Raw genomic sequence first — 13,677 nt, forward strand, 5'->3', positions numbered from 1 at the left:
GTTCCTGCCCTGATCCTCACCGTGGTTTTTCTTTCGTTTTGATTTTCCATCCCATGCATAAATTCTCCCTCTGTCTCCTATTCCCTAAATTACACGCACAGCTCTATTTCCTATTCCTATTCTATACTCACCCTAATTCCACTGGGGTTCCAACTGGGGGATGCAAGCTCTACTCCTGAGTTTGGCCAATGGGGAAGGAAATTAAAGGCAGAAAGAGAGTGGGTTTGGGGTGTTTATTTTCCTGATTACTTTCTCGCTGGAAGCAGTGGATTTGCTGTGTCTCTCTACCAAAGGCCACAATCCTGTCTGGGCAGCCCTCTCCCTTCAACTCCTCTCCATAGATTCTTTTTTTTTTTTTTTTTAAGTCATTTATTTTTGGCTGCGCTGGGACTTCGATGCTGTGCTCAGGCTTCAGTAGTTGTTACAGACCCTAGAGGACAGGCTCAGTAGCTGTGGCACACGATTTAATTCCTCCCCAGCATGTGGGATCTTCTCGGATCAGGAATCGAACTCATTTCCCCTGCATTGTCAGTCTGATTCTTAACCACTACACCACCAGGGAAGTCTCTCTCCATAGATTCTGAAACTACTCCCTCCCATTGCTCCTTCATTGCTCATGATTTCCTGGTCTTGCTAACCCTGGGGGACCCACAGTGTTTCCTGTTGCTGCTGCTGCTGCTGCTAAGTCGCTTCACTCGTGTCCGACTCTGTGTGACCCCATAGACGGCAGCCCACCAGGCTCCCTGTCCCTGGATTCTCCAGGCAAGAACACTGGAGTGGGTTGCCATTTCCTTCTCCAGTGCATGAAGGTGAAAAGTGAAAGTGAAGTCGCTCAGTCGTGTCCGACTCCTGGCGACCCCATGGACTGCAGCCCACCAGGCTCCTCCACCCATGGGATTTTCCAGGCAAGAGTGCTGGAGTGGTTTGCCATTGCCTGCTCCACAATGTCTCCTATTGATTTACAAATCCTGATCACATCTTTGGCCATATCTTTGGAAGAATGTCTATTGAGACCCTTTGCCCATTTTTCAGTTGGGTTATTTATCTTGTATATCATTGAGTTGCAATAGTTCTTCGTCTACTCTGGTTATAAACCTCTTGCTAGATGTATATGTTTTGTAAATATTCTCTCCCATTCTGTGAGTGATCTTTTCATTTTCCTGATGGTGTCCTTTGAAGCACAGAAGTTTTGTTTTAATATTATTAAAATTATTCTCTATTTTTTCTTTTTCTCTAGTGCTTTTGGTGTTATATCCTTTAAGAAGGCTTTGTCTAACCCAAGATTCCAAAAGTTTGCTCTTATGTTTTCTTATAAGAATAGGTTTTACATTTAGGTCTGTGATCAATTTTGAGTTCATTTTTGTGCACTGTATAAGGAAGGAATCCAGTTCCATTCTTTTAAATATCCATATGGATATTTAGCTTTTTCAGGACCATTTGTTGAAAAGAGAAAAGTACTATTTCCCCCTTAAATTAATTGATTTTCAGCAAAAGTCTTAGCACCTTTGTTAAAAATTAATTAACCATAGATCTAAGGGTTTGTTTCTCAATGTTGATCTATATGTCTTTCTTAATCCCAGTATTACACTGTCTTAGTAATACATTTTTAATGTATTTTGCAAAGGTATCAAATCACAATGGACTGAAAAAGAAAAACTTTGTTGTTGGGTTTTTTTTCCCCGACACCAAAAAGAAATGTGCCAACACCAGCTGTTGCTGTTCAGTCGCTCAGTCGTGTCCGACTCTCTGCGACTCCATGGACTGCAGCATACACAGGCTTCCCTGTCCTTCACTGTCTCCCGGAGCTTGCTCAAACCCATGTCCATTGAGTCGGTGATGCCATCCAACCATCTCATCCTCTGTTGTCCCCTTCTCCTTTTGCCTTCAATCTTTCCCAGCACCAGCTGAGGGTCCTATAATTCAATTCAATTCTGACAATATCTACCTGGAAATAGTGTCAGGTCCCGCAGGAGAAGAGCTGACACCTACAGGATACACCCCCTGCATCCCACTTCAAGACACCAGTCACAAGTCCAGCTGTCACCTGTGCTTCCAACCACTGGCTAAAGACTAGAGGGTCCTACAACACCCTCCTTGGGTTCAATTAATTTGCTGGACTGACTTACAGAACTCAGAAAAGAACTCAGCAATATTTACTTATGTTTGCCAATTTATCATAAAGGGTGTCATAAAGGAAATGGATGAACAGCCAAATGAAGAGATGCATAGGGTAAGGTATGTGGAAAGGAGCTTGGAGCTCCCATACCCTTTCCTGTGTATCAGTCTCCCCAAATCTCAAAGTGCTCATCCACTGGAAACTCTTTGAACCCCATCCTTTCAGGTTTTAATGGATGCTTCATTACATAGGCACAATTGATTGAATCATTGGTCATTGGTGATTGAACTCAATCTCTAGCCCCTCTGCTTTCTTGGCAGGTCAGGGGGAAGAGCAGGGAGGACCGAAGGTTCCAACTCTCTAAACACCTGATTGGTTCCCTTGGAAACCACCCCCCATCCTTAGGAGCTTTTTAAAAGTTGCTTCACTGACATAAACTCAGGTGTAGTTGAAAAGAGTTTATATAAATATGAAGATACCTTTATCCCCTTAATAGGAAATTCCCAGAACTTTCAGAAAACCAAATGTCTTTCTTACTATAAATCACAATATCACAAAACCAACTGGTCCTTCACCCCAAAGAGCTTGAGACACCCTGGCAGGTGAATTCGCCCTACCTCCTCCCAGTTGATCTAAATTTCAAGGTGAATAACAGCCCAATGTGGTGTGAAGCAGGGGCTATTTATTTCAGAAAAACATTGAGTTGTATGTATTGCAACAGTCTGTTTACCTGTCTTCTTGTCTTGACTATGAATTTTCAGAAGGCTAAGACATCTTTTGTTATCCTTGTCATATGAGCTATAAACACTCCATATGTGTTCAGTTCAGTTCAGTTGCTCAGTCGTGTCTGACTCTTTGCGACCCCATGAATCGCAGCACGCCAGGCCTCCCTGTCCATCACCAACTCCCGGAGTTCACTCAAACGCACGTCCATCGAGTCGGTGATGCCATCCAGCCATCTCATCCTCTGTCGTCCCCTTCTCCTCCTGCCTTCAATCTTTCCCAACATCAGAGTCTTATCCAATGAGTCAGTTCTTCTCATCAGGTGGCCAGAGTATTGGGAGTTTTAGCTTCAGCATCAGTCCTTCCAATGAATGTTCAGGGTTGATTTCCTTTAGGATTGACTGGTTAGATCTCCTTGCAGTCCAACGGACTGTCAAGAGTCTTCTCCAACACCACAGTTCAAAAGCATCAATTCTTTGGCACTCAGCTTTCTTCACAGTCCAACTCTCACATCCATACATGACCACTGGAAAAACCATAGCCTTAGCTAGACAGACCTTTGTTGACAAAGTAATGTCTCTGCTTTTGAATATGCTGTCTAGGTTGGTCATAACTTTCCTACCAAGGAGTAAGTATCTTTCAATTTCATGGCTGTAGTCACTATCTCCAGTGATTTTGGAGCCCAAAAAAATAAAGTCTGACACTGTTTCCACTGTTTCCCCATCTATTTCCCAAGAAGTGATGGGGCCAAATGCCATGATCTTCGTTTTCTGAATGTTGAGCCAACTTTTTCACTCCCCTCTTTCACTTTCATCAAGAGGCTTTTTTTAGTTCCTCTTCACTTTCTGCCATAAGGGTGGTGTCATCTGCATATCTGAGGTTATTGATATTTCTCCCGGCAATCTTGATTCCAGCTTGTGCTTCTTCCAGCCCAGTGGTTCTCATGATGTACTCTGCATAGAAGTTAAATAAGCAGGGTGACAGTATACAGCCTTGATGTACTCCTTTTCCTATTTGGAACCAGTCTGTTGTTCCATGTCCAGTTCTAACTGTTGCTTCCTGACCTGCATATAGGTTTCTCAAGAGGCAGGTCAGGTGGTCTGGTATTCCCATCTCTTTCAGAATTTTCCACAGTTTATTGTGATCCACACAGTGAAAGGCTTTGGCATAGTCAATAAAACAGAAATAGATGTTTTTCTGGAACTCTCTTGCTTTTTCCATGATCCAGCGGATGTTGGCAATTTGATCTCTGGTTCCTCTGCCTTTTCTAAAACCAGCTTGAACATCTGGAATTTCACAGTTTAAGTATTGCTGAAGCCTGGCTTGGAGAATTTTGAGCATTACTTTACTAGCATGTGAGATGAGTGCAGTTGTGTGGTAGTTTGAGCATTCTTTGGCATTGCCTTTCTTTTAGTTTAGGTGAATATACACAAATGAATATATAAATAAAATAAGGTTTTTTTCCATGGGCGAACTAAAAAGGCAGGTTCAATTTGCGAGTTGTGAGTACAACTTGGTTTATGGACATCAAAATACTGTAGAAGTGTTTCTTAAGTGCCCGTAGAAATGCCATGCTACCACAGAGAAGGGGAAAGGATACCATGCTCAAATGAGTTTGGAAAGTTTGCGTTCAAAATGAAGTTAAAATGTGTTTGTTTTTCTTCTAATTGCAGGACTTCGTAAAGCTTGTGCTCTGTAATATGCACTGTGATTTTCATGGAGACAGTTTCGTTGCCATGTTCACCCTCTTTGGAAAAGCTTTTCTCTGGGACTTCTGTGCTGTGTCCACACTTCAGGAAATGCTTGTTGGGTCTCTAGATTAGAATTTAAGAGATGAGGAAACCATCCTTTGCTTTTGGTATAGTTCAATAAACATTTATTGAGTGCCTACTATGTACCAGGCATTAGGATTACAAATATGAACAAAACAGAAAATGTTTCCTGTCTTCAAAAATTGATCCAGCAAGGGAGATGGCACCTAATTCTTATGATTTCAGGGTGGAATGTGCAGTGAAGAAATTGTGTTTGGGGGAGAGATGGAATATAGAAGACGATGCTGTTAACTCTCTCAGGGCAGGATGCAGTATTAGGAAACCATCAGAGAGGATGCAGACAATGAAACGGATTCTGAAAAGTAAAGAAGCCATTACTCACTGGTTAGACAAATGGGAAAGGACTATCAACCTGTCTGCCAAGGCATCACTCAGCTGGACTAGTGAGATAACGGCTCCCCTACTCTCCTGGATCCCCAGGACACACTGACCGATGCCAGAGACGCTGTTGACTTGGTCTATAATGAGCTGTGTCCTCTGTAGTTGTACAACATGGTGACTCACTCCATATACCTATCATACCTTGTTCTCCATTTCAACTCATCCTCACCATCCCACACCACCACACTGCTTAGAAAACTCTGGCCTAGCACAGTTCTGGACTACTTCACATCACAACTGTAGAAAACTTCACTTGTGTACAGCTACAGTAAAGAATCCGTCTGCAAAGTAGGAAACTGGGATTCGATTCCTGGGTTGGGCAGAGTCCCTGGAGAAGGGAATGGCTATCCACTCCAGTATTTTTGCCTGGAGAATCCCATGAATAAAGGAGCCTGGCAGGCTACATATAGTCCATGGGGTTGCAAAGAGTCAGACACGACTAAGCGACTAAAAACTCTTTTAACTGGGGCTTCCCTGGTGGCTCAGATGGTAAAGAATCAGCCTGCAATGTAGGAGACCAGGGTTTGACCCTGGGTTGGGAAGATCCCTTGGAGAAGGGAATGGCTATCCATTCCTTTAATTGGAATGGTGCAAATAGCAACACAAACATTAACAAGATTAAATGCAGTGTATTTATCTCATCCTCTTCTTGTTGTCTTGTCACTGATATCAGGCTGTGTTTCTGGCTCTGAGTCTTATTTGCTTGGGCCATTTTCAAATTTCCTAAATTACATAGGATCAAACAGATCAACTCTTGATTTTCAGACACCTCCAAGTATATATAGGCAGTGCAGGGACCAATAGAGGCAATTCAATAAGTGGCACTTTATTTATTCACTAAGGAAGAAGAAACTAATGCTGGTAAAACAGCCTTTGGAGCTGGCTATCTGCTTATCAACAAAGGTCCATCTAGTCAAGGCTATGATTTTTCCAGTAGTCACGTATGGATGTGAGAGTTGGACTATAAAGAAACCTGAGCACCAAAGAATTAATGCTTTTGAACTGTGGTGTTGGAGAATACTCTTGAGAGTCCCTTGGACTGCAAGGAGATCCAACCAGTCCATCCTAAAGGAAATTGGTCCTGAATGTTCATTGGAAGGACTGATGTTGAAGCTGAAACTCCAGTACTTTGGCCACCTGATGCAAAGAGTTGACTCATTTGAAAAGACTCTGATGCTGGGAAAGACTGGAGGTGGGAGAAGGGGATGACAGAGGGTGAGATGGTTGGATGGCATTACCGACTCAATGGGCATGAGTTTGAGTAGGCTCCGGGAGTTGGTGATGGACAGGGAGGCCTGGTGTGCTGCAGTCCACGGGGTCTCAAAGAGTCGGACACAACTGAGTGACTGAACTGAACTGAACTGAACTGATCTGCTTATCTGTGAGACCACAAAACCAAAATCCTTCAGGTTTGCTGCCAATAAATGTTTTTAAACATATGCTTTGAAGGAAAAATTGATTTAGAAGTTCAAAGTTCTACTGCTCTTTTGATCTTTGAGTCAGTCTATGCTTATCCTTTTATTTTTTGATACATTGCAGACTTCTTATTAAATCATGCTTGGAATGCATGCTTATCCTGTGTTCAAAGTTATCTTTAGGGAGGGTTCATAGCTAATAATTCTCTAGCAGGTGAGGGCCCAGGACAAATTACACTCTGTTCCTTCTCCCCAGCACCAAACATTTATGGCAGATTAAGTGATATTAAAATAAATGCAAAGAACAGACAGAAGTGGAAAAATAAGATGCACAACAAGATGACTGACAGCATGAGGGATCCAAAGGTCCCATAAACAGTGTCAGAGGATCCATATTGGAGAACTTCATAGGCCGTTGTTCAATCACTAAGTCATGGCTAACTCTCTGCTACCCCATGGACTGCAGCACCCCAGGCTTCCCTGTCCTTCACTATCTCCTGGAGTTTGTTCAGACTCGTGTTCATTGAGTCAGTGATGTCATCCAACCATCTCATCCTCGGCTGCCCCCTTCTCCTGCCCTCAATCTTTCCTGGCAACAGTGTCTTTTCCAGTGAGTTGGGCCTTCACATCAGAGGGCCAAAGTATTGGAGCTTCAGCTTCAGCATCAGTCCTTCCAATGAATAGTCAGGGTTGATTTCCTTTAGGATTGAGTGGTTTGACCTCCTTGTTGTCTAAGCAATTCTCAAGAGTCTTCTGCAGCACAGTTTGAAGCTGACTATGTGCAGACATTTTTATGTTTTCTATTGCCTAAACTATTCTTACACCCAGTTAGTTGGTCACTACACAGAAACGAAATGCAGGAATCTCATTGGCTAGAACTTTGTAAAGTCCTCTAGCATACATTATGGACGGAGGTTCATGACATTGTATAGGAGACAGGAATCAAGACCATCCCCAAGAAAAAGAAATGCAAAAAAGCAAAATAGCTGTCTGAGGAGGCCTTACAAATAGCTGTGAAAAGGGAAGCCAAAAGCAAAGGAGAAAAGGAAAGACAGACCCATTTGAATGCAGAGTTCCAAAGAATAGCAAGGAGAGATAAGAAAGCCTTCCTCAGCAATCAATGGAAAGAAATAGAGGAAAACAATAGAATGGGAAAGACTAGAGATCTCTTCAAGAAAATCAGAGATACCAAGGGAACATATCATGCAAAGATGGGCTCAGTAAAAGACAGAAATGGTAGAGACCTAACAGAAGCAGAAGATATTAAGAAGAGGTGGCAAGAATACACAGAAGAACTGTACAAAAAAGATCTTCATGACCCACATGATCACAAAGGTGTGATCACTCACATTCACCTGGAGCCAGACATCCTGGAATGTGAAATCAAGTGGGCCTTAGAAAGCATCACTATGAACAAAGCTAGTGGAGGTGATGGAATTCCAATTGAGCTATTTCAAATCCTAAAAGATGATGCTGTGAAAGTGCTGTACTCAGTATGCCAGCAAATTTGGAAAACTCAGCAGTGGACACAGGACTGGAAAAGGTGAGTCTTCATTCCAATCCCAAAGAAAGGAAATGCCAAAGAATGCTCAAACTATTGCACAATTGCACTCATCTCACATGCTAGTAAAGTAATGCTCAAATTTTTCCAAGCCAGGCTTCAGCAATACGTGAACCGTGAACTTCCAGATGTTCAAGCTGGTTTTAGAAAAGGCAGAGGAACCAGAGATCAAATTGCCAACATCCGCTGGATCATGGAAAAAGCAAGAGAGTTCCAGAAAAACATCTATTTCTGTTTTATTGACTATGCCAAAGCCTTTCACTGTGTGGATCACAATAAACTGTGGAAAATTCTGAAAGAGATGGGAATACCAGACCACCTGACCTGCCTCTTGAGAAACCTATATGCAGGTCAGGAAGCAACAGTTAGAACTGGACATGGAACAACAGATTGGTTCCAAATAGAAAAAGGAGTATGTCAAGGCTGTATATTGTCACCCTGCTTATTTAACTTATATGCAGGATACATTATGAGAAATGTCAGGCTGGAAGAAGCACAAGCTGGAATCCAGATTGCCGGGAGAAATATCAATAACCTCAGATATGCAGATGACACCACCCTCATGGCAGAAAGTGAAGAAGAACTAAAGAACCTCATGATGAAAATAAAAAAGAGGAGAGTGAAAAAGTTGGCTTAAAGCTCAACATTCAGAAAACTAAGATCATGGCATCAGGTCCCATCAGTTCATGGCAAACAGATGAGGAAACAGTGGAAACAGTGTCAGACTTTATTTTGGGGGGCTCCAAAATCACTGCAGATAGTGACTACAGCCATGAAATTAAAAGATGCTTACTCCTTGGAGGGAAAGTTATGACCAACATAGACAGCATATTGAAAAGCAGACAGATTACTTTGTCAACAAAGGGCCATCTAGTCAAGGCTATGGTTTTTCCAGTGGTCATGTATGGGTGTGAGAGTTGGACTGTGAAGAAAGCTGAGCGCTGAAGAATTGATGCTTTTGAACTGTGGTGTTGGAGAAGACTCTCGAGAGTCCCTTGGACTGCAAGGTGATCCAACCAGTCCATCCTAAAGGAGATCAGTCCTGGGTGTTCATTGGAAGGACTGATGTTTAAGCTGAAACTCCAGTATTTGGCCACCTGATGCGAAGAGCTGACTCATTTGAAAAGACCCTGATGCTGGGAAAGATTGAGGGTGGGAGGAGAAGGGTTTGACAGAGGATGAGATGGTTGGCTGGCATCACCGACTCAATGAACATGGGTTTGGGTCGACTCCGGGAGTTGATGGACAGGGAGGCCTGACGTGCTGTGGTTCATGGGGTCGCAAAGAGTCGGACACGACTGAGTGACTGAACTGAACTAGCATACACTCAGCTGTCTCAGTGGGGATTGGGGAAAATTTTTGAGTTGATTGCCCTGCCCAGCTGAATGCATTTCTTAGGCTCAGAGTCTGAATTCTGACTCTACAGTGGCCAACCAACCCTGTGAGCTACGGGGAAAGCCAAAATGCATTCCTTGGGAGCAAACTGAAACTCACCTCTCAAGGAAGAATACACTGGGATCTTCATTCTGCAACTAAAGATCCCCCATGCTGCAACTAAGACCTAATAAATAAATATTTTTTTAAAAAATACACTGGGATCCACTCCAGAAGATGAGTTGCAGATATACCAAAGAAGCAGATAGAGACAATGGGGAGGGATGTTGAAAGTTGACAAAACCAAGACAGGAGGATCAGACTGATACAAACACCTAAGAATTTCTGCCCCAGATCTCAGGTGTTTTATACACTGGGCAGGAGAGGCCCAGGGCATAGGGCCTATGAGATATTTGGGACTTTTGAAAATATTCGGGATCTTGCAAAAAATACTGCTCTATAATACAAAGAGAAAAATCTCAGAATGTAAGTTAATGAAGGTTGCTGTGCTGTGCTTAGTCACTCAGTCGTGTCCGACTCTGTGATACTGTGGAACTGTAGCCTGCCAGTCTCCTCTGTCCATCGGATTCTCCAGGCAAGAATACTGGAGTGGGTTGCCATGCTTCACTCCAGGGGATCTTCCTGACCCAGGGACTGAACCAGCATTTCTTATGTCTCCTGCACTGGGAGGCAGGTTCTTTACCACTAGTGCCACTTGGGAAGCCCCTAGTATTTAAAAGCATGAACTGTGAAGCCACATTGCCTGTGGTCAGATCCTGGCCCCTCATTTACTTTGTGACTTCTGGCCAACAACACCTGAGTTGTTGTTTATAGTCTCCCTGAGCTTCTTTTTCCTCATGTTCTGTAATCCCATATATAAGATGGGGATAGTTATACTAGTAACTTTAAAGACTGTTGAAAAGGTTAGATGAGCAAAACAGTTAGACACATGCTTGGCATACTCTAAGGATGTGTACTGACTGTTATTGTTATTATCATTGCTTTCTTACTTGGAAAGAATTCCAAAATGTGAAATTGTAGCCAAATTAAATGAGCTTCTCATGAGTTTCTCAAATTAAATGAAATTAAAGTAATTTCAGGGCTTCCGTGATAGCTCAGTTGGTAAAGAATCCACCTGCAATACAAGAGAAAGTGAAGTTGTCAGTCATGTCTGACTCTTTGCGACCCTGTGGACTGTAGACTACCAGGCTTCTCTGTCCATGGAATTTTCCAGGCAAGAATACTGGAGTGGGTTGCCATTTCCTTCTCCAGGAGATCTTTCCGACCCAGGGATTGAACCCGGGTCTCCCGCATTGTAGGCAGACGCTTTACCGTCTGAGCCACCAGGGAAGTCAGCAGGAGACCTGGGACTGTATAGTCCATGCAGTTGCAAAGAGTCGGACACTACTGAGTGACTTTCACAGGAAAGTAATTTCAAAAGCAAAATTATAAGAACTCTTTCCAAAAGATTTCTTAAAACACTGTATCAAGCCAATACAAATGTAAAGAAAATAGTGTCAGCCATGACCAACTCGTGGCCCATCTTGTTTATCTACATCCCTACCCACTGCCCTGCCCCCAAGCCAGGATTATTTTCAAGAACATTCTAGACATGCTTCCTATCATTTTGTTTGTAAATATGTCAACATTTACTTTGAAAAGACAAGGACTCTTAAAAAAACATAACCACCAAAACACAAAATATAACCCCCCAAACCCAGTAAATATAAATAAACAATAAAATTGTAATACCATCAAATATCTAGCCAGAAGTTCAAATATGTGTGTTTATTTATAGAGCTGGGTTTTTTTAAAGAGTTGTTTGAATTAAGGTCCAAATAAAGTCCAGTCATTGTAAATGAATGATGCCTCTTAAATGCCTTTTGATCTTCTTACTGACAATTTTTCTTGTTGAATAACCAGGTGTTTGTCCCATGGAATTTGTCATAGTCTGGATTTGCTACTTTGTACCTTTCAAAGTCCCTTCACACTCCTTCTCCTAGTATTTCCTCTGAGTCCTTTGGCAGTCAGACCAAGTTACCTGATTAGATTCTTATGTAATCAGCATTTTTTAGAAACCTCAGTCAGAGGACATCTATCAGGAGGCAGACAGTATCTGCCTGTATTTCTTTTTGAGACATTTGCAACCACTGATGATCATTGCCTAGATCCATTAATTATTCAATGCTGTAAAATGGTGATAATTCTATCATTCCTTCTTTTAATAATTGGAATACTATAAAAAAGAAATGTTCCTTCGTCAATTAATTGGTTACCCCAAAGCATGCTGCTGCTGCTGCTAAGTCACTTCAGTCGTGTCCGACTCTGTGCGACCCCATAGACGGCAGCCCGCCAGGCTCTCCCGTCCCTGGGATCCTCCAGGCAAGAACACTGGAGTGGGTTGCCATTTCCTTCTCCAATGCATGAAAGTGAAAAGTGAAAGCGAAGTCGCTCAGTCGTGTCTGACTCCTAGCGACCCCATGGACTGCAGCCTACCAGGCTTCTCCATCCATGGGATTTTCCAGGCAAGAGTACTGGAGTGGGGTGCCATTGCCTTCTCCACCCCAAAGCATAGTTTGTACAAAAGAGGCAAGGTAAATGTTTGATTCTTTCTCTTTATTAACAGTTTTCAGAATAATTACTTAGTTCTCTAGCATCTTCCAGTAGAGGGTTCTTTGGTATTTTGGTCACAGTTATTTCTTCATAGTATGGTTATATTACAATTAAATGTACATTTAACTTTTTTTTTTTAACTTGCTTTCACTGTTAAATATTTTTTATTTAACATAATTTTTCTAATTATATAAAATATCAAAAGATATCTTGAATCTGAAAAAGAAGGTACATTCAACGACTAGCTTGTATTTCTATTCTTTCCAATCAGTTTCTTTTTCTCCCTATAGATAACTGTTCATTTTAATGGTATATTTTCCCATTGTCCTTCTCTCTGCCAAATAAGTAAATATACATAAAGATTTGTATCTCCCTCTTTTTAGATAAATATTGGCATATTAAACCCTCTTTTCTCTATCTTGAGCAAATAACATGGCAAAAATTTTTAAAGTATATTTAATATATGATGTGGTGCTATTTTAATGTTTGCTATAATAAGCAAGCAGGCCTACACAAGCTTTAAAAAAAAAAAAAAAGCCCGCTGCTTTTATCTTTCCAGCCAGATAAGATCCATCTCTAAACCAGGCCAGTTTGAGGTGCATAGAGTGATTGAAACCAGCCGGCTGAAGGAGGGAAGCTTCGTGGAAAGGATCCCGGTGCAGAGTTCTATCCTGAACACCAGACCTCTGTGTAGGGCTTGGGCTTTCAGAAGGTAAGATGAATGATCTCATTAGATGGACCGTATTAGCTGTTTGACTCTTAACAAATACAGCACCTTAGAGTGCGAGTCACAAAAACAGCACCTTAGCATGAACACTTTCAGTGCTGTTTTGTAGTTTGCGGCTCAAAACATCCCTTTGTATCGGAAGAGGTGGACTCTAGACCCAGAAGCGCATCGGCCAGCAGGGGGCGGGGGCGGGGCCGCAGGTGGGTTGTGGGTGGGGCTGGGGCGGGGTCTGACTGTTTGGGGGGCGTGGCCGGACTCCCTCCGGGCGAGGAAGGTGGAAAGCTGGCTAGGCTGGGTGGCGTGGAGTGAGCGTCTGCTAGCCCACCGAGCTCAGCCTGAGCAGCCGAGGCTCTTCCTGTGGGGTGATTCTTCCGTCTAAGCCCAGTCACCCCTCTTCTCTCTCGCGGCCCCCAGAACCTGGTGTACCAGGCAGCCGAGAAGGAAGAGAAGCCGGTGGAGTGAAGGAGCGAAAAGTGTCTAGAATAATCTGGGATGCTCGTCCTCTCTTCCGCACAGTCTCAGGCTGCATCTCTGTGACCAGGTCTCGCTGGGAGGTCTGTCTTCTATTACACTCAACGTGTGCCCTCTCGGTTCCTGACTTACTTGCTCAGACTAACTTTGGTGTTCATTAGAAAGTGTATTTCCCCCTGCATTGACAGCGGCCCCGTTACTGGGATGGAAAGAGGAGGAACATAATAATCTAACCTCCAAAGAAGGCTCCACCGGGGATTCTCAAGTCTCTTGACTCAGAAAAAGGGCAGGCATGAATGATCGTAGGTAGAAGCACGTTGATGAGGGCATATACCCACGTAGAATTCTGTGTGGCTGTGAAAAAGAAAGACGGGTAGATCTATAGGTACCTATATGGAAGAATGTGTATAACATATTGATGACTACAAAATAAATCAAGTTGCAAAATTATGTGCATGTTTGTA

At 42.7% G+C, this 13,677-nt stretch overlaps 1 long non-coding RNA gene across 1 annotated transcript in view; it reads left to right on the forward strand.

Annotated features, from left to right (window-relative positions):
- LOC128047822 (uncharacterized) overlaps positions 1-13,461 on the forward strand; it is a 30,763-nt gene extending 17,302 nt beyond the window's left edge. The window contains exons 2-3 of the long non-coding RNA XR_008199359.1: positions 12,575-12,727; positions 13,157-13,461. This is a non-coding gene — a long non-coding RNA (uncharacterized LOC128047822). The remainder of the gene's footprint in view (positions 1-12,574; positions 12,728-13,156) is intronic.
- Positions 13,462-13,677: the final 216 nt, after the last annotated feature.

Source organism: Budorcas taxicolor, chromosome 5 (genome assembly GCF_023091745.1).
Source record: "Budorcas taxicolor isolate Tak-1 chromosome 5, Takin1.1, whole genome shotgun sequence".
Lineage (NCBI taxonomy): Eukaryota > Metazoa > Chordata > Mammalia > Artiodactyla > Bovidae > Budorcas > Budorcas taxicolor.